The 22,765-nt window shown below is 41.9% G+C and overlaps 1 long non-coding RNA gene across 1 annotated transcript in view; it reads right to left on the reverse strand.

Annotated features, from left to right (window-relative positions):
* Positions 1–16,213, reverse strand: part of LOC144825261 (uncharacterized) — a 131,187-nt gene extending 114,974 nt beyond the window's left edge. The window contains exon 1 of the long non-coding RNA XR_013609360.1: positions 16,092–16,213. This is a non-coding gene — a long non-coding RNA (uncharacterized LOC144825261). The remainder of the gene's footprint in view (positions 1–16,091) is intronic.
* Positions 16,214–22,765: the final 6,552 nt, after the last annotated feature.

Below are 22,765 nucleotides of genomic sequence, written 5' to 3' on the forward strand. Positions count from 1 at the left end.
CTCTGATAACTCGGTGTCAAATGAGGCACAGTTAAATGAAGTAGATGGCGAGGATGGAGTATCGTTAGAGCCAGAGCCAGGAGAGCCAGGAGAGACAGGCTCAGCTCAAGAGGTGGCAGTTAATGGCGGACCCCCTGATGGTACTACCCCTGTTAAACATATTGAGAGCACAGATTCAGCGGATTTCTACTCTCTCTCAGAGCACTCTGCCTCATCTACTGAGGATCTTGCTCAACAGTATGCAGTGCAGATGAGCATGGTTGAAGGTAGCTTTAACAGAAGCTGTGATGCCGAAGAGGATGGATCTGAGCAAGCAAATGTGCAGACTGTACGTCGACTACGGTTGATAGAGGACGGACATCAAGATCATGCAGGAGCTGCATTACTGCCTGGAGAGGAGCCAGATGAAAAGATATCACTGGAGCTTATTTATAAAACTCTGATGTTATACAGAGAGGAGCATAGACAAGATAGCTTAAGAGTGCAGAGCTCATGTAAAAAACTTCAAAATTCTGTCAGGCGTTTGGCAAAATTGCACTCCGAGTTCTTGGGCAGAGTTACTGAGGCTGAGTCGCGCATATCTACATTAGAGGATGAGGTAACGCAATAGAAGAGGGCGACATCTGAACAATCGAGCCATAATGATGAGATTAACTGGAAAGTCATTGACCTAGAGAATCGTGCTCGTAGGAATAATTTGCGGTTCTTACAAATTTCGGAAGGAAAGGAGAGGTCAGATCCTCGAGGCTTCATAATTGAGCTTCTTAAAAAATAATTCCCAGAGTCAACTAGATGGGATTGGGACCGGGAGGTTGAAAGAGCGCACCGGTTCCCTTTCAAAAAACGGTTAAATCATTTGGAACAGCGCGATCAGAGACCAAGGGCTTTGCTAGTGGCATTTAATAGCTGCTTAGCACGAGAGGAAATATTCAAGAATGCAAGACCAGATAAGAAAATCAGTGCACTTGGCTGTGATTATTTTGGCCGCCCGGATCTGTATAAACAAACGGTGGATTTGAGATGGCAGCTGCGACAGCTTATACCTGCTTTCCAATCTAAGGGTGCTCAAGTCTATCTTATGCTTCCTGCAAAAATGAAAGTTGTCCATAAAGAACGTACCCATTACTTTACATCATCATTAGCAGCCAAGACATTTTTGGACTTAATGTAATGTATTTGGACTTAGCTACTGTATAAGCTTATTTAGAGAAATGGGTATATAATGAGTATAGGTAACTTAGAGGATTACCTAAGAGATTGGAAAAGATGCCTATGGCCCAGGCTTAGGCCTCATTTCAGTCAGTCAATACATATGATAATGTTTTCTTTTTTTTCTTCTTTAAAGTAACACTAAGTTCGCGGGCGAAGGCAGGTAGAATGGGGCAAGCTCGCATCCAGAGGACCATAAGTCCTAAAGCCTCATTAAAGAGGGGGGTGGGCAGGAGGGAGGGGGACACATGGCTGGGGGGGATGTGTGGGTGGCACAGTGGGGAGGTGTAGGGAAGGAAAATGGGAAAAAACTGTTCTTGGGTATAGTGAACTGCATATTGAGAAGATTATTTACGATCCTGTGCTGGCATGGACCACCATGTATTTTGTTGTATATGATTGTTTTGAAATGATTCGGAAATTGAATACAACTCGAAAGACAAGATTAAAGGGGTACCTCCTTAGATTTGTTATAATAAAATAATGGCATCCAGGCGATTAAAAATCTGTTCTCTAAATGTGTCTGGACTGAATAATGTTAAAAAAAAGACAGAAAGTTGCTGCTGAATTGAGGTATATAGCACCACATATAGTATGCCTACAGGAGACGCATTTACCTTGGTCTAAGAGAGTGGTTTTAAGAGAACTTGGTTACACACTTGTGATTGCTACAGGTCAAACTAGCATGATTAGGGGGGTCGCTATCATGTGTAAAGGCAATAATGTAGCTACAGGTAAAACTTTGGCTGATAAAAAGGGGAGATGGGCAATCGCGGAGTTCAACGTAGAAGGCAAGACGCTAACGCTTTGTAATATCTATGGTTCAAACTTAGACGACCCAGAGGTTTTAGTAGAAATAAATATGGAGTTAACTACTTGGTCCCAACCTATAATAATATGTGGGGACATGAACATAAATTTGACCAATACTGCTATGAAGGACGGGCTGGCTAAGTATAAGGGCCGTAAACCAAAAGTATACAAGGCCTTGGCAGGTTTAGTGCAGGATCACGGGTTGGTGGATGTGTGGGGGCAATTGAGGCCACAAGATACTGGGTATACGTTTTATTCCTACCCGCACAAAAAATTAGTTAGACTTGACTATTTTTTTACCATGGTCTCAATTGCTTCAGGTGCAACTATTTCAGTATATCCTAGAATTTCATCCGATCACTCGCCACTATTGCTAGAAATTGATATGGCATTAAATAAACCTAGACAAACTAATTTTACATTTGATAGGAAATTAATCTTCAATGAGGAGTTTAGAGAACATATAAGGAAATGGACAAAATTCTATTTTAAAGAAAATAAGGGATCCAGCTCACAGGCCATAATTTGGGATACTTTTAAAGCTGGATTTCGGGGAGAATGCATTAGCTTTTCGTGCAGGATACAAAACAAAGGTAGACAAGAGCTAGATAGGCTATATGAACAATTGATACATTCTGAAACACAGCTAATGCAAGAGATAATCAATAATGGTGAGAGGCTAACTATATTAGAGGATAAAGTTGCCAGGGACAGAGCGAAAATATCAGGTTTATGGGCAGAGGAAAATGCTAGGAAATTTCTTTCTTAAAAAATGGATAAACACGAATATGGAGAGGCAATTGGGAGAAAATTGGCGATTCAACTACGTATTAAAGAGTCGGCTAGAAATATTGACCAAATGATAGACTCTGCAGGGGTGGCACAATCGACACCACAAGAGATACTCAAGGTTTTTCAACAATTTTATGCTGAGCTATACGAAAGACCATTAGTTCCAGGACCGAACTGGAACACAATATTTGCAGTAGGTTTAAAAAAGGTGGACTCAACTGTTTCACAGCGACTAGAGGATATAATTACAGAGGAGGAGCTGGATAGGGCTGTTAAAATCTTAGCTAAAGGTAAAGCTGCTGGCCCTGATAGACTACCTAGTGAAATATATATACAATTTTATCATGATATTAAAAAAGAGCTGTTAAAAACAGTACGGGAAGCCCAGATGGGAAATCCCCCAGGAACATGGACAGAGGCTACTATCGCAGTCTTCTGCAAAAAAGGTAAACCACCAGAACGCTTTGGGTCATACCGGCCGATTTCGTTGCTGAATGCCGATAATAACATATATATATTCTAAAATCTTAGCTAATCGGCTGGCTGATTGTATCACCCCTTTAGTATCACAGCATCAACATGGATTCATTCCTTGAAGGGGGACTGTAGAACATGTAAATAAGGTTATTACCTTATTTGACATTGCCTCAGTAAAAAAGAATGATCTAGCGCTGATTCTATTGGACGCGGAAAAAGCGTTTGATCGTGTGCAGTGGGATTATCTGTGGGAATTATTGGAAAAAATGGGATTTGGGGTGAAATTCATTAGAGCAATACAATCTTTATATTTAAAACCAGTGGCAAAGATATCAGTCATGGGCCAACTCTCTGACAATGTCACTATATCACGTGGTACACGACAAGGTTGCCCCTGTTCCCCCCTTTTATTTGCTCTTTATATTAACCCTTTAATCGAATTACTGAGCCAGAACATTTTGATTCCCCCCTACAAAGTTCAAGAGTATTATTTTTCAGTCTTTGCCTATGCTGATGACATTGCAGTGGCCACAACCAATCCTGTAACAGCAATAAAGGAAATCGAACGACTAGCACAGGTATTCGGTTTTATAACCGTTTATAAATTGAACGAGACAAAAACCCAAATTCTCTGTTCTGATACGATTATCTGGCAAGATAGTAGGGTTGTAAAAGAAGTGATGTATTTGGGAATTTTAATTAGGGCAAATATGACCGAATTAGTGCAAGTCAATTGGAACACATTAATGGCAAAAATCACGTCATCTTTGGATATTTGGGAAAGGCTGTACCTAACCATTATTGGACGATCCAATGTTATAAAAATGAATATATTGCCAAAGGTTTTGTATTTATTTAGATCTATACCTTTAGAGATAACTAAAGGTAAAATACAGGAGCTGCAAAATAAATGTGGGAAATTTATATGGAGCCCTGGGAGACCCAAAGGGCAATGAAATACATGATGCTGCCAGACCTAAGGGGAGGAATGGGGGTACCCGATTTTTTTCTTTATTACATAACTTGTTTTTTATTGAAAATGAAAGTCTTGATAATAGGAGTAAATGAAAGTGATGATGCAAGCATGCCAAATATTTTTGATATACAGTTAGGTATAAATGCAAAGTATATTTTAGTTAAAGAAATTGATGGGAGTTATTTTAAGCGAACAAGGTTTAAGGTAACCAATGGGGCTTTCAAGGTCTGGAAATGGTTCATGAAAAATATGGATTTATCAAGAGTGTCATATTATACACCATTTAACGCACATAGGATCTTACCTGGTATTTTCTCTGATGCAATGATTAACAAGTGGCACCAGAAAGGTATTAAGACCGTAGGACATATTGTTAATAAGAATGGGATGTGTAAATCTTTTGAAGAGATCAAGGATGAATATTCACTGCCCAGATGGTATTTTTTCAAATATCTTCAAATTCGGGATTATTTAAATCGAAGGGGTGGGAATTTAACTCAACATCAAGTCATTGAAGAAATTAGGAGATCAGTTAAAATCGGAGTGATCTATCAATCCTTGGTCTCTGCTAAGAAAGATGATGTAGAAAAAGTGCAGGTGAAATGGAGAGAATCTCTAGGAGATTTAGAGATTGATGTAGAGGATCTTTTAATTTTGTCTAAAGAGGCGCTCATGTCGGCGAATTTGAAAGCTCAGTTTTTTAAATCACTATATGATTTATACTACACACCTAAGCGAATGGCAAAATGGGGAGCTGGAAATGAGGGTAAATGTTTCCGTTGTGGTGATGAGGATGCTGGGGCGATACATATTTTTTATAGCTGTGTTAAGTTGAAAGGATTTATTGAGCATTTGGAAAAATTTATTTCTTTGGTGATTAAATCAACGATTGTTATCTCTCCAGCAATGATGTTGTTAGGTAAAATTCAAAAGGATAATAATACGGAAACACTTTTTCAGCATCGCCATTTTATATTTTTTGCAATGACAGTAGCACGTCTATGCATTGCTAGGGAATGGTTACAGGAAAAACCACCGGACTTTCATCAATGGCGTGCTAAAATGTTGAGTTTATATAATTTGGAGTGGAGCTTATTTTCAATTAAAGGATCCAGGAAAAAGAGACTGGGTATTAAAATTTGGAGCGCGTTCCGAGATTATTATGAATCATGAGTTCATTTCACCTGAAAGTCAAATATTTGGACATTGCTACTTGATGAAGAATTTGATATACATTATTTTGCGATATTGTATGCAGTTTGTTGTGCCAAGAACAATACAATAAAAAAAAAAAAGAAAATGCTTTACATCAGCAAGCAACAAAATTCAAAACAATTCTGGGCACTCATTAATCTCCTAACAAATGGGAAGAATAGGCACTTCAATTCAGAAATAACAGAACATACGTGGAGAGTGCATAAAGAGGCCACATTCAACACTCAGACCTCTCAGGGGCCGGTGTAAAAAACAGACATAAAAGGAGACAAGGATCAACAAGACCACTTTAAACAAAGGGACCTGGACAACCATCACTCAGGGATCCAACTCCCAGGCGCTAACATCAAGAAGCAATCAAATACTAGAGCCCACGATCTATACATCAAGACCAAAATCCCTCCCCCACCCACAAATCAACCAGCCAAAAGGTAATTCGCTTCTATGCTTGCTTGAAACATCAAGGTCCGTCCCTGAAGACTACCATCTACGGCTCACATAAAAACAGGTTTTGTACGCAATAAAGAAGCAAAGGTCTGATGGAGCCCCGGAAACAAATGGTCTACCCAACGCTTTATTCAAAAACAGATCCAGCATTCTGGTCAGCGCGCTTAACCTCGCTGTTTGCATATACTCTAGAGACCGGCACCATTCCAGATTCATTGCGAGGAAGCATCCTGCAACCAATACATAAATCAGGGGATCGTTCCGACCCTTCCAACTACAGATTAATTGCACTTATCGATGTTGAGGCCAAAATCTACGCAACAAATCTGCTGAAAGATCTAGAGCATTGGGTCAACCATACAAAACTGATCCCTAGCACGCAAACAGGTTTTCGAGCAGGGATGAGCACCCTAACAAACTTATCAGCTGTCACGCTCCTGGCCAACCAGGCAATAGTTAATTCAAAAGTTTTGTATACCTGATTTGTAGATCTCAAAGCAGCATTTGATAAGGACCCTAGATCCTTACTATGGGCTAAAATGAAGTCTTGGGGAGCCCCACAAAATTGTTTTCAAGCAATCATTACCTATACTCAAAAACATGGGTCCAAATCAAAATGGGTGATGGTCAAAGTTTAAGTAATAAAATCTCGACCGTAAATGGCTTAAAACAGGGGTGTGTTTTGGGTCCCTGTTTATTCAACATTCACACAGCCGACCTAGCCAATAACTTTCGCCTAGCACAAAACTGGGCAATGTTCGAACAACAAGTTTACAATATGCGGACGATATAGTGCTGCTAATGCAAACACCCAGAGGTCTACAGCGCTTGATAAATCAATTAGCACTATACACAGCCTCAGTTTAACTAATCAAAATTTTCGGAAAACAAAAGTTATGTGTTTTTCAAATTTGCATAAAAAACACACAAAATTCACCTGGACGATAAACAGTGACCCCTGGATAAGGTGGGAACAAGTAAATATCTGGGGGAACTGTTAGACCAACACCTTAGTTTCAAGCAACATCTAGAACTAGGGAAAGTCAAAGCAAAAAAAACATTATTCACATTTAAAATGTTACAAAAAAAACTAAGCAACACTTCAACAACACACTTATTGACAGTTGTGGCAGCATTTTTGCCATCAATTACGTATGGTTCTGAACTTTTAAATACAAAGGATGCAACAATTTTAAATACTGCTCAAACTAGACTCTTTAAGAATCTATTTTTAATTCCGCGCCATACTTCACAAGCCTTGATCAGACTGGAATTCGGGTTAAAAAATTCAGATTCCAACAAGACAAGAGCACTTGTCAAATATTATTGGAGAATGAGGGCAGCAGAGGAAAATTCTTTAACACATATTTGCTGGCTGGAGGTTGAAAAGCAATCCAGATTGACTAATGGAGTTTGCTTCTCCTTAAAACAATCCATTGCAGCTCTAAAACTAGAGGATGCTTGGAATACAATATTGTCCTACCCTGAATTTAAACAAGTAGTCAACAAAACCATCAAGCTACAATCTCAGGCAATAAACAAGGCCTCCTTGACTTCAAAAAGCAAAGCCTGGATGGTAATGCCAGCATACAAAAAGCTAAATCCTCATTCATACCTGACAGAACATTTCACAAATCAAAAAAAGCGAAAATTGATTTTATTGAGACTGGGTGTGTATTCATCAAAAGATTTCACTCCAAAATGGAAACGGGCTTGGCCCACAATGGATTGCAGCCTGTGTGGCCAAGGAGAAGAGTCAGTACTTCACCTACTATGTATTTGTCTGGCATTACTACATATACGGAAAACTCTTCTACGGCCACTATTGAACAAAGAACAAATAAGGACTTGCAGAACTGCTGTAATCAAATGCCTAGGAGGCTCAACTGTAAAACTGGCTTGTAAGGCAATAACGTTTCTGACTATCGCAGCAAAGGAATTGTAAAAGAGGGACTGCCAGTTATAACTAACTGGGGACACAAGGTGATAAATTGCGAAATAATAGGAATTTAACAACGGTAGTAGTCTCCAGCCTAGATAAAGTATAAATTAAATTATTTTTAGTACTGCAGACTATTAGTTTACAGCACCAAGCACTTTATCCTGGAATCACTCGATTCGATCTACGGTACTAGTCTTCTTTTAGATCACCAACTCACTTCTATCCTTTTAACTTGTTTTATTGTAAATCTTAATGAGACTCATGTTAATTAATGCATTGATATAGTCATTTTAGTACATTTTATGAGATTCATGTTCATTAATGCATTGCTATAATCATCCTTGTACATCGTGTATAATGGTGGATGTGCCACCCTTTTATGATTTAAACTAAATCAAATAAAAGTAATTATCTACTCTGCTTTATGGTATAATAAAGGACTACTAAAGGGTGGTGAGGATAAGGATGTTGTTTTGCTGGGGTGCGACTCGCACGTTGTATGCACACTATAAGGGGACAACTCAGAGTGCTTCTATGTGGGGAAGAGTGGGACTACAGGATGGACAGTGAATGCGAGGGCAGTTTCGAAGGACCCATTAAAGAGGCAATGCCAGTATTGTTATGAAATGCCGGATTCACCCCCTTTTGTTTAGTCAAGTGGTGTTTTCAGCAGCTTACTCCTAAAGAGGGAGGGGGAGTACACCTGTGCCGAATCTTGATCAAAGCCACTGCATTATCTGAATAAGTTTGCGTCATTTTTGTGCAAAACGACCGGGCTGGAAAGTAGCTTATTAAGACCATGAAGAAAATGAGTGGCACAGGGGCTGATGTTGGTGGGATTTATGAGATATGGAAGGAGGTACACAAATCAGGTTATGTAATGGGTACAGCTAGACTAAATTTACCATGAAACAATGGGACAAGTGATATGTTTACTGCTCATGCGCGGCAATAGTAGGCCTGTTTGTAAATGATAAAATCTGAGATTAGTGTACTTTCTACAAGATTAGTCTGTTCCTTGGTTCAGTTGATGTATGTGGTCACCCTAACTTGAGATATTATCACATGGCTGTCCTCAGACAGCTTCACAGCAGATTTCAATCTGGTTAATGAGAAATATGCGAGGAGCAAATACAAACAAGAAGCGACAGAAGGGAAAGGGTGGTGGAGGGGGCTCATAATGCATAGCGGGCAGCAAAAATAAAGCAGCTAGGCACTGAAGCTGAACACTCACCGATACGGGCAATTAGGCAAGCTGAACACACATGGCACCAAAGACACAAGCTGAGCTTGTAGGGCAGAGAAGGGCAGCAGAAGAAAAATTGTTTTCCCAAACAACAAAAAAGGCTTGAAAGTGTAGGGAAATTGTACTTGGCTTGTGCTCCTCAGTCTTCAATGGAAGTGACATATCAGCTGCGGGATTCAGTTAGGAGGCAGTAAAAAGGGGCAACACTGGAATGAACGTAAGATAAGAAGCAGGTGGAAAAAAAAGTAATTTTGTTGATTACAGCAGGTCTTGCAGACAGAGCATGCATCCTGCCTAGGCTCAACCTAAAAATAAGAAAAATGGACTACACTTGGGCATTGGTCATTTGTGGGGCATTAAGTTAGAGACATGGCTGCAGTTGAGTCCCTTCTGCCAACCCCCGTTGTCAAAGGCTATGCACTGTAAGAGTTGGCCACATGCTGCAAGTTCCATGCCATTACTTGCCACCTACAACCAAACCCTGATGTGCATAGCTGACGCCTTTGCATAGAGGGGATTAGCCTTCTGCCTAGGATTGTGCATTAAACAAAACTGAAGGCCAAGCATAGATTTCTGCCACTGTTGTGCATAGTCAAAGACTATGTGCAATGGAGGTTGATTGTCTGAGGATAGTGGAGCGCAGTGACTAGGACAGTGGGGCACAGGCTAATCCCTGTGACCAAACCCTACTGTGCACAGCAGGGGCCGGCTGCTCAAGGTTGTTTGGGCATCTATTGCATTAGGTATATGAATACAAATACCCACATTTTCGTAGAAAACACAAAGTTAAAAATGAAGTTAATGTTTAGGCCTGGGCATAACTCAGATTTCTGCTCTGTGGAAGTATGCAGTATGCCAAAATCCCTTTGTCTGGAACACGGGATCCTGCAAGTGATTAAGGCAGTCCGCTTACAGCCGGAAGAATACTTTCCGGATAGCCATCGAAGGAAGCACAGCCGCTCCTTCTCCATTTGTAGCAGCTGCCGACGGATCTTTCCTGGTGGATACAACTTTCTCTAGCTTTATTGAGCCTCATTGTCCCCGCCGCTATTATTCACCGATAACATTACAAACTCTGCAATTGGATTGAACTTGCAAATACCCATAATTGTGGTTCTGATTGGAACCTGAAATCGACTCACGCTTCACATGGTCTAGAGCCCGGCCGGGTTGGAAGTATCACCGGCAAAGCGACCTCTCTTCTTTTCACCTGAACTTTACAGCCCTGAGGAGTCGCATTGATATGCGACGCAACACGTGTCGGCTGGCTGCAAAAGATATTAAAGAAGACTTTCTTTAAGACACTGTGTTTTCTCTGACAGCTTTATATGTATACTGTTTCGAAACATTTGTCCATTGAGACACTCATTAGAAAAATTGAGAAGAAATTACTCTCTTGTTGTGTGCAATAGGCATTCTGCTTTATGCCAAAATCCACAAGATTCTGCAGAACTCTGTGAGCGGGCGGAAGTCCATGTATTTGTGCTGCTTTTTTACATTCCAATAGCATGATGCGCTCTTCCGCACTGCAAAATCAGCGCAAATGACACCACGTAGTCTGCATTGATGCGGCCATTTTGTTTTACCTTTTTTCAGGTTCTGTGCATCTCCTGCTATGCCTGATAGTTCTAGCCTCAAAAACTTTGCAACCTTCACACATCTATTCCTCTACCCCTCATTTTCCGTTATTGTATTAGTGTGTGTCTTTGTGTTTGTTATTTTATGTTGTATCTTCTTTTTCTCTTTCCGTGACTTTTTTTTACTTTTTTTTGGTTTTCCCTTTACTTCCTCAGTTCTTTCTTCCTTTTTCTATTAATTCCTTCCTTTTCTATCTCTTCTTTTTTTCCCACCTAGAATCATGGCAGAGAGTTGCAAGACAGGGGCCGGCCGGCCAGTGTGGCTGCCACCCGCCTACCTTGCGGTTGCTGGCACCACCAAAGGGTGCAGTCCGCAACATTTATTTTAGAGGTGAGGTGACTGCACTTGTTTTTTATGTGCAGCGCTACATCCCCTCCATGCTGGCAGCAGGCAGCAGGTCTGGGAGCTGCTGGTAGGGTGCGCCAGAGTGTTCTTCGAAACACTGGGGTCTGGATTATCCAACAGCGGCTGACACACCGCTGGGACAATATCCTCGACAGGGACCAGGAACTGCTGAACCTCCTGGGCATCGAGGTTGCGGGGGTGGGTGAATAAGTATCTGTTAGTTGTGTTCTACAATGCTAATATTTTTTATTTTCAAATAACCTGCTACTCACACTCAGAGGTAAGTTAGGCTTACATTATGAATATTATGTCAATCTGTTTGAGCTAGCCAGGTGCTCGATGCTACCTAATCATACTCGTCAGCGTCACTTGGACTGATTATTTAAGAGGTCATGCAGACTCCTCTGTCCAATACCAGTACATTAGGTTATCTGCTTTAAAAAAATACAATTTCACTGGGTTTGGTCAGTCAAAATATTTTTGGGAAGATTAACTGTGCCTTTAATCCATTTTGTTATCTTTTTCAGTTCTTACATTAGGACGCAACAGCAAGTAGAGGGTTTCCGAGTTGAGTCATGATCCAGGGGCTCTACTACCAGTGCCGCTGCTGACAGATCTGATGCCCCAGTAAAGTCCTCCTCTTAATATTATTATTATTTCACAAACTTTTACCACATCCCATTTAGAATAATTTTTCCTTATTTTTTTTACTGTGTCTGTCTAGTTTGTTCCTACTCCTCCTCCTTTACCAAACTTTTTTATGCCTTTTTAAGATTTGGTTATTTTTTGTTTCATCGAGAAGTATTTGTGTTCAGTTTTGGCTTGTATGTCTTAAGCTCTTTAACCAATCCCTGAGTCAATAAGCCATTGGGAGAAATGCTATGCCTCAAATATTCTGTCATAATAGTCTAATGGAACAGTATCTTCACATGTACCCTTTTCAGGGCCTTTATAGACTTTATAGATCTTTATTTTGACCACCTGAGGGGTAGTGCCACCAGTGCCTAATACAGATGGAGTTTTTAGGATTTCTGCTGCCATATTGTCTCCAAAACTGAGACCTTGATTACCATCCATTTAAAAAAGGTGCAGAGACCTGCCTGGAGAATCGGGAGGGATCCTGTAGAGAACACAAGGAAGGGAGAGTGGCTAGTAGTGTGCAGATAGTCACAATCAACATGAAATGCCAAAGTGGTGTTTCCAAAAACCCTCCCACACCTCAATTAGAGACCTGTTGCAATTTCACATGGATTTCACTGTTCCATTTATGATTATTACCCTGAAATCACCGCAGGACCTTTTGGTAAAATGTATATCAATAGTATTTGGCACCCTAATGCGCATTACTAGTTCTAAACAGGCTTTTTCCACTTAGAATGTTGCTGTCTGCACACCTTTCCAAGATGGCCTCTGTCGCAGACCTCCGACTCAGGAAGCTTCTGTTCGTTTTTTTGTTTCCTGGATACTCTGATGCCCATAACCACGGAAGTCAATGCAGGCTACCTATGGTGGACTTCGGCTCAGTCTAGCCTGCTCATTAAGCAAATTAGTCTCTTGATACTTGTTTGCAGGGTCAAATCCTCCAAAAGCTAACACAAGGAGAAGATGGACAGAGCTCTGAACATTTTCAGACACTCACCCCCAGTCACAAATCTGGGTTGAATGCATCATCATTCTTTAACTCACTTTGCCACCCCAGTTCAGATACAGCTACATGCAAATCAGTCTTGGCCCTGTGCCTCATGGGAACAGTCTAGCCCGAACTGCCAAGCCATGTCTCCCCAGAAACAAGCATCCTGGGACCGGTTTTGGGCTACCAGCCCTCATCAGCCAGGCTAGCTTGAAACCGGTGTCAAAGTAAGCAAGGGACCAATGTCTGGGCATACCCTGCCAACTTAGGGCGAATAAAGCAAACACAAGGAGAAGATAGACGTATCATTGACCATGATATCTCAACCAGGTCGCACAACACAGTCTCCCCAAGGTCCAAAAGCACCAGCATCCGCAGCCACATACTTGATTACTTTACCTGCTACCTGCAGCCTCTTTGTCCTCACACTGCCAGTATAAAATACCACCACCTGTGCTACCACATGACCTCCAGGGTGACAGAGAGGCATATGTCATCACTAAGATAGTGCACTGGATTCTGTGAGTACTACTTGCATTTGCCATTTTTACAACTTTAATTTTCTATTGCTCTCTCCTGGTCTAAGTTAGACTTTTTAGCTCAGTTTTATTCTGCAGCTAGCAATCTCTGCCATCACCTATGGGATCATTAGCTTACCAAATTTGGGGAAGCCTATCCACAATTGTATCTTGTAGTTAATTGGGTTTGAGCCAATATACGTATTTATGTTTGCAACATCACTTTACCTGTGTGTCATCTGCCTGTTTTTATGTATTTATGTCTATTCATCATGCAAGTTGGTACTAATACAGATAAGAGGAATTGTGTCTTGGCATGTAAGTACTATGTCAACTCCATTTACGTCTACAATATGGCTATGACTAATGAATACCCATTAGTATATTGTTCTTTTAATTTGTTTTGTGTTTTCTCCTTATATGTCAGTTTTTAGACATCCCCAGGTATACTATACCATGAGGACATGTACATGATGTGATTTGGTTACTTGTACTAACACCAAGCTTACTCTACCCCAATCATAAGTAGATTAGGTCCTAAGGAATAGCCCCGATTGCTAATGACAATTGTGGTATGAGATATGTTGACCTTTACACACTTTACCATATAAGCTGCATTGCAACATTATCTCCATATACAGCCACCCATTGCTTTAACAATAACAAGATAACCCCCTCATTAAAACCTATTAGGGTATCGCTTAACTATTTTTAATTTTACTCAAACCTTTCTACACGTAGAATATCTTCGCCCACACTTCACACCATCATCTTGTGCTAAAAAGACCTCCAGCAAAGAACTCCCTCGCAGAGCCCACTGGGCATTGTAGAGCTGGCACAATGAGGATGATGAGGCATGACACCCAACTGGGTGAGAAGAACTTGCTTCTGAGCAAACATATCCCCAATGTGGTTTCTCAGTCCCAAACCCAACTACTACCCTATTGTCGCCCCGCTTAGCAACTGCATACCCTTTGCATCACATAATTTTTAGTAGGAAATCCTTTGAAAGAAAAAAATAAAAGTTTTTTATTCTGGTGAGCTGTTATTCTGCCTTAGTTCTTTTCAGAAATTCAGTGCTTTTATGTGAGGTATGTATGGGTAAACAATGGCCCTGTGACTCTGAATCACATCAAATTCCAATGGGGTTTTTGCACAAAGCACTGTTTACAATTTGTCTTTTTTATTTCTTAAATAGCTACTTCTGCTGGTTCACCGGCATGCAGGAGATAGCAGCCTGGCTGCGAAGGCAGAGGTTGAAGGCCATCTGGGTCGAATATCAATGACTGGAGGATCAGGAGGAGGACGAGGCTGAGGCATCTGCCACTGTCTCAGGCCTCTGTTCCTCCAGCCAGCTACCAGCACCTCCAACATGCTGACAACATCGCCAGTGCTGCTGGCAGCTGCCCATCCTATCACTACTGCTGCCCCCCTTTCCTACTCAGACCTCCAATTTTAGCGCTGTGTCCTTCAGCCTCTGGTATGCCTGGACCATCGGATGGAATACCTTGAGCAAAACCAGGATGAGCTCTAGACCCACTTGGATAATGCCCACTTCTAGCCCTTTTTTATTTTTTGTTTTAGTTGGAGGGACTTTTGTTGTGGGTGAAGAGGGTGGGAATTGGGAATAGGGAATGGAGTTGGGAGTTACTTTGGACATATTTGAGTTTTGTTTGGACATTGATTGGGGACGAGGTGATTTGTTTGGGCCTGTTGTGGGTAGAGATTGTGTTTTTTTTATTATAAAAACTAATCAAAGGGATAACATTTTCCACTATATTGTAGTTTTTTTTGCTTTTTCATTTTACTTTGCACTGCTGTGTTTTCGTACATCCTGTCTTTTAATCTGCTTGCTTATCAAACTGTATGCATACCAGTTAGTTATAGTTATTTATACCCATGTCATACCACTACTCTGTAACTATATTATTTTTCATTGGGGGGTATTGTATGCTAAAACAACAATTGATGGACAGAATGTTGCACAATGGCAAAACATTCACCGCCAGTCACAGATCTGGGTTTAATCCATTGTTATTTTTCTCACCACACCACCCCATTTCAGACATGGCCATATGCAAATCAGTCTTGACCCTGTGCCTCATGAGAACAGTCCGGCCCGAACTGCCAAGCCATGTCTTCTCTGGACCGGAAACAAGCATCCTGGGACCGGTTTCTGGCTTTCAGCCGTCATCAGCCAGGATAGCTTAATTCCAGTGGCATGGAGAGAACGGGACTCACGTCTGAGCATACCCGTCCCACTCAGGGTAACAATGGAAAAAAAACAATTGATGGACGGAACGTTGCACAATGGCAAAACATTCACCCCCAGTCACAGATCTGTGTTTAATCCATCGTTATTTTGCTCACCACACCACCCCAGTTCAGACATGGCCATATGCAAATCAGTCTTGAACCTGTGCCTCATGGGAACAGTCCAGCCCGAACTGCCAAGCCATGTCTTCTATGGACCAGAATCAAGCATCCTAGGACCGGTTTCTGGCTATCAGCCGTCATCAGCAAGGATAGCTTAATTCCAGTGGCATGGAGAGCACAGGACTCACGTCTGAGCATACCCGTCCCACCTGGGTGACAACGCAAAAACAACAATTGATGGACGGAATGTTGCACAATAGCAAAACATTCACCCCCAGTAACAGATCTGGGTTTATTCCATCGTTATTTTGTTCACCACACCACCCCAGTTCAGATATGTATGGTATGCTGTCATTACCTGCATTGCCTACAACAACTTAAATAAATAAGGAAGAAGAATCAAATATGCAGTAGAAGTTAGTTACTCATTAACTAAACTAGTGAACTTCACTCCATAGTTCTCTTACCTGAATAGATGAAGTGATGGCTGCTACCTCTCTCTGTCTTCCAAAACATACTGCATGGATCCCCAAGGTGCCTTCTTATCCTTCTTAACAGTTGTGGTAGTAGTAGCAGGCAATTATGCTAACAGGGAAGGCATCACAACAAGCAAGGTGCAACTCACATCTAGATGAGCTCCAACAGTAGGACTAATCAAAAGGATTATCCATCACGGGTAACTAAATTGAAAGAAAAACACAGAGTTAGCAGGTTATATATTTAAACCACAGCTTTACAAAGACTGAGACCAGACTATTGCCACCATGGCACAACAAAGAAAAAAATACCTGATATTAGAACAAAAACTAGCAAAGTCATTTCTTCTGATTAATTGGGAGCTATTTCATTAAAACTAAAGTTACAAAATCTCAGATGCAGAAGAAGTGGACTCAGAGTCAGGAGTAGAGTGAACAAGGTTAAGCGTTCACGCAACACTAGGCCTTAATGATGATGTTAATGAAAGATGTTCTATACCTAAAGCCCCTTTATGTGTGGGTGGGTAAGTGGAGCTGGTATGGGCTATTACTCAGGAAATAGAAGATCCTGCAGTCAATTGGTGTTGCTTTCACCACATCTGCACCAACTGCGTGATCCATTTAAGGTGTAATTAACTCACCTCAATAAATCACACAGCCTGGGGGAATAGGGATAGGGGTTTGATGAATGAATGGGAAAGGGGATTTGAGGAAAGGTGTGAAAAGACAAACACTAAAAAACAATAGTCATCAGTGCGATGATGAGCAGTACATCAACATCAATCTGTTGTGCAAGGAAATGGAGGAATGTGTATGACACAGTTCAGTTGAATCCACTGCAGACAGTCCTATAGCCACAGAGAACCAAGTTAATATATATCAAAATGTTTTGTAATCTAGGCCTGAACATGCAGATTATGAAGGAATGAAAAGAAGTATAGTTTGGGTGTTCTAAGAGGGGCTGTATGGAATGGTAAAGGCGTGGATACCCGACCAATGGGCATCCAACAGGCCACTGCTAACTCCTGAGGCTCAGCCGGGAGATTTTGATTTTAAAATCTATTTGGCACATGACCAGATTTTAAAAGCTATTTTGCACATGACCACTACTGCTGCTAATTTTTTTAATCTACTGACTTAGTTTTAATTGTGAATCAGTTTGTGTTGCTATTTAAAAATAAGTCAATCGGGGGACTGACCGGTGACGGCAGTGTAGAGAGGATACTGCCGGTCACTGTCATTTCATTGAAGGCGATACGGGACCGCCATCTTGGGGATCTCGGGAGGCAGCGCTCTAGTTGCTGGCCCGGAAGCACATAAAAGGAACAATGGTGCAAGCGCACAGCCACTGCTAACTCCTGAGGCTCAGCCGGGAGATTTTGATTTTGAAAGCTATTCTGCACATGACCAGATTTTAAAAGCTATTTTGCACATGACAACTACTGCTGCTAATTTTTTATATCTACTGACTTAGTTTTAATTGTGAATCAGTTTGTTTTCCTATTTAAAAATAAGTCAATCGGTGACTGACCGGTGACAGCCGTGTAGAGGGGATACTGCCGGTCACGGTCATTTCATTGAAGGTGATATGGGACCGCCATCTTGGGGATCTCGGGAGGCAGCGCTCTAGTTGCTGGCCCGGAAGCACATAAAAGGAACAATGGTGCAAGCGCACAGCCACTGCTAACTCCTGAGGCTCAGCCGGGAGATTTTTATTTTAAAAGCTATTTTGCACATGACCACTATTGCTGCTAATTTTTTATATCCACTGAATTAGTTTTAATTGTGAATCAGTTTGTGTTGCTATTTAAAAATAAGTCAATCGGGGGACTGACCGGTGACGGCAGTGTAGAGGGGATACTGCCGGTCACGGTAATTTCATTGAAGGCGATACGGGACCGCCATCTTGGGGGTCTCAGGAGGCAGCGCTCTAGTTTCTGGCCCGGAAACACATAAAAGGTGCAATGGTGCGTGCGCGCTGCGGGCGCGCCTAAGACAAGCCCGTCTGTGCCTGTTTGCATCTGGCCCGCTCCGAGTGCCAGGACCCCTGCCCGTTCACCTTTAGGTAAATCAACGATTCTAACGTATTCTAGAATCAGGCTAGTACAGTTAAATACGTTGGGCAGAAAATCAGACTGTATATGCTTTTCCTTAGATGAAAGAGCACCGGAAAATCTTACGTCCTGCCCTCAATGTAACATTTGTCTCCCCGTGCCATTATTTAGTAAAATTACCGGAGGGTTATCAGAACAGGCATGTGCTATGAGTGATAGTTCACAGGGAGTAAAAGGGCTTTTACTTAATGCCCGGTCACTAGTTAAGCACAGTATCGAATGTGCCACCCTGCTAGAGGACCTGGGAGTGAAAGTGGCATTTATCACCGAAGCCTGGACGAATGCAGCCTCAGGACCAGACATGATAAAGGCCTCGCCCCCAGGTTTTCTCTGTCATATGGTGAATAGGCAGGATAAGAAGGGAGGGGGGCTGGCAGTTATATATCACAACTCCATTAATGCCACATTTGAGACGGTTACAAGCGGGGGGTGCGAAGCTTTGGCCTTCGCCCTCTCTCTTTCACAACAGGTGAATTTTAGAGGGGTCCTGGTATTTAGACCTCCGGGCCCTAGGAAGCCTTTTATCAATTTGGTCAGTAACCTTATGGAGGAAGGCATAAGTGACAGATCGTTTACCATAATGGGTGATTTTAACTTTCACCTGGAGGCTACTTCAGACTCAGATACCATGGAGCTGTTAGAACTTATGAATGGGTTGGACCTAACGCAGTTAGTTGCAGGGGCCACGTTGGATGGGATTTTCTCAAACTATGCGCATATGTCAGTCTTAGAGGTGCGACCTGTAGCTTGGTCAGACCACACAGGAATACTATTTATGGTCGCCTACCCTGACAGTCAGAAGCGTGATAAGCCCCTATCGAAGCCTAGATACTTGCGGACGTGGAATAGTATTGATGGTAAAGACTTGTCAGACCTCCTGGAGCCCAATTTGTCCTCTCTAATCTGTGATGTGGAAGAGGCTACAACTAGTTTTAATGCTTGGGTCATTAATGCTTATGATAAGCTTGCTCCAAAAAAATCCATATACCCTAGAAGGGCCCACCCCTCTGCCCCATGGTATACTCCTAAGTTAAAAACTCAGAAAGGCATTTGTAAGCATTTCGAGCGGAATTGGCGGAAGGAGTATAAGGTGGAGGATAAAATTAGGTATAAAGAAAGCATTCAGGTTTACAAGCAACTACTGTGTACAACTAAACACGATTTTTTTGCCAACCAAATCAAACTAGCTGAAAATTCAGCTAAAGAATTATTTAAAATTGTTTTTAAATTGGCAAATCCACAAGTACCACAAGTGGCAGAGAGCCAGGAACTATGCATACATACATACATAAAAACTTTATTGCGGCCATTTATGGCCATAAAAGCACATTTAAATTGACATCATTTTATAAATCCAAGCTGAATTATGGTTAATGAATCAGATCATACATCCGCGTCTAGGCAATAATGAAAAGATACAAATACATTTTCGTAAGAATATAAAATCATCATCGCTAGTTTCTTCCTGGACAAAGTGGAGGAAATCTTTTCAACGTTTAATAGAGCCAATAGCAGCTCTCCACTAAAATCCTGCGCTGACAATAAGATCGCCCCTCAAACTCAGAATTCTCCTATAGAATTCCCCCTGTTAATCAATAGTGATACTATTAAACTCCTCCAAAAAAAGAAGTCAGGATCCCCCTACAACCCTTGTCCGGTCAAAATAGCTACACTGGCCCCGTCGACCTTTGCTACAGCCCTTACCCCTTTTTTAACTCAATAATTGAGGCAGGTAGGATCCCTACTAGCTGGAAAACATCGTATTTGATTCCTCTCTAAAAAAAAACTAACTTTGATCCTAAAGATGTCCATAATTTTAGACCGATTTCCTGTCTCCCCTTTCCCGCTAAAATGCTTGAAAAATGGATTAACAGTCATTTGAGTAGGTACCTCCAAGATGCTGAAATACTTGACTGTACCCAATATGGCTTTCGTGAGGGCCACAGCACTGAAACGGCCCTCCTGAAGTCCACTAATGAGATCTGGAAAATTTTGGATCAGGGGGGCAGAGCGGCTATGATTATGCTGGACCTCTCCACAGTGTTTGACACGGTGCATCATGATATTTTGATGGACCGATTGTCAGCCTGCGGAATAGAGAAGGCGGCCTGGAGGGTTTTAAAATCCTTTCTCTCCGATTGTCAGCAAATAGTGGTGTTAGGCGACTTTTGTTCGCCTCCTTTCCATCTGCCATGTGGGGTACCACAGGGGTCATCGTTAAGTCCTACCCTATTTAATGTCTATGTATCGTCATTGGCTCCATTTATTAGATCTTTTGGTGTCCATCTTACCTCCTATGCAGACAATACACAGATAGTGGTATCCCTTCTCCCAGAATCAGAAAGGAATATAAGCCACAGGCTACACGACTGTATGGAGGCAGTCGGCTGCTAGATGACCAGTAATTGCCTTTAATTAAATTCGGGCAAGACTGAAGTCATCCTATTTGGGAATGATCTCAACCTGTGGACCCCTGAATGCTGGCCTGATTCATTGGGGCCCCTCCCAGCACCTTCCAAACAAGTGCAAAACTTGGTAGTATACCTAGATGATAAACTGGAAATGAAAAGGCAAGTTAACGCCATTGTATCATCTACTATGTTCACTCTCAGGACCACTAAGAAAATCCTTCATTTTCTGCCTAAGGAGAGTCGGCAGACGGTGGTTACAGCATTGATTATGCCACGTCTGGCCTATTGCAACAGCCTCTATTTAAGCATGCAAGAGAGTCTGTTGCATAGACTCCAGATGTTTCAGAACACCGCTGCTAGGCTGTTATCTGGCATACCAAAATGTGCCCCGATTTTGAATGAAATCCGTAGACTTCATTGGCTGCCAGTAAGGCAACGAGTGCAATTCAAATCTCTTTGTCTAGTTTTTAAATGACTTCACAATCAAGGACCACGTGACCTGCAGGAACAATTTCAATTGTACACACCTACTGGACTGCTACGTTCATCAGCTCAAAAACTGGTCAAAGTTCCACTCGTAAAAAGAGCACGCTGGGGTGGGAAAAGGTTTGTGGCAGGCGCTGCAAAGGCGTGGAACCAGCTTCCTTTTCATCTGAGTAACAGCACCGATTTGCTGTTATTCAGGAAAATGCTTAAGACCTGGCTGTTCTAGTCTCCTCTTAAGTCTTTTTCTTCATCAGGACAGCAGTTAGCGCCAGGACACCCAAGGGTAACAGTCGCGCTTAATAAAATAATTAACATAACATAACATAACTTGAAACAGAACAGTGACTGAAGCACCTGGATTACTGAGAGAATGCAAATGGAGAGCAAATAGCAAATATTTGTGATTGTGGTTACTCAAAGGCTTGACAATGGGTTTCTGGACTACCAAAGTTGGGGCACCAGGAGGGAACATTTGAAGGGCAATGAGATGGGGGTGTTGAGAGGTCAAAAAAGGAGTCAGAGGCATAGCAGTATGGAGATCCTGGTCCCACAGTGAGTAGGTCAAAAAGTCTGTGCTAAAGTTTAATGTACAACCCTTAACAAATTATGTGCAGCCTGGCTCCCTCTGTAAACAGTGAGCCCATAGAGTTCTAAAAATGATGATTGCTGAAAGAAAAATAATATTTTATTGCCTATCACAAGTCTGTCTCCAGTTACAATCAACAGGTCCATGACTACAACCACATAAGAGGAGTTTTACATTTGAGTCAGCACACACACTCAGCAGCATTTCCCAAATCAATGCTCTGCTCTCTAGTCCACAATGCTGAGTAGGCCTTAGTGTCATCATCATGTTGGCTTCCCCTTTGAAGTTGATTGACTAGACTATTGAGGTAGTCCTGCCCTGAGTCCTTCTATCCTCCTCCTGTCTCCAAGTAACAAATCAGACCAACTCCGTTCCGTCCCAAGACCTGTAGTGTGGGAGAGGTGTGGCGCCGCGGCCAGGGCGACTGACACTGGAATCTGGGGATCAGGGTTCGATCCCCGGGTCCGGCGGCAGGTTAGCCCACCACCATGTGACTCTGGGCAATAGCTTGCTTAATCTTCCCGACGGCCCCCAGCGCCTAGAGACCCTAACGGGTGATTGTGCGCTATACAAATGTGGATTATTATTAGTGCACTGTTGTTGAAGAACAGGAAGAGAATCAGAGTTTTAGTATTTTTTTTAGATTTGAGTTTGCTAACTAAAGTGACTGTTCTGGTCTCTGAAGAACCAGAAAGAAGGAGTGGATCCTGCAAGTAAATCTTACTAAGTGTGAATTGAATTGACTATACTTTTTGAAAAAAAATGATCAGTTATCAGGCCTTAAACAATGCAAATCCTCAAAATTCAACCCTTCCTCGCTGTCTTCAATCACATGCATAATCATTCATCACTCACAATCACTCAATAATATATCATTGGTGCAATAGTTAGTTACCAGTTCCAATTCAAGCACGATGATAGGTATACAATTGTTTCTCCTCTTTGATGCAATCAACACATTAGAATTTGGCAGCCCTGCTAGGGAATGAAAAAGGAAGGATAGGCATGGGATGGAGGCAGGCATTGTCTCCAATGTTTTTGAAAGGCATGAGGAGGATTTTTGACTGC

The sequence above is a fragment of the Lissotriton helveticus genome, chromosome 3_1, assembly GCF_964261635.1.
Source record: "Lissotriton helveticus chromosome 3_1, aLisHel1.1, whole genome shotgun sequence".
Lineage (NCBI taxonomy): Eukaryota > Metazoa > Chordata > Amphibia > Caudata > Salamandridae > Lissotriton > Lissotriton helveticus.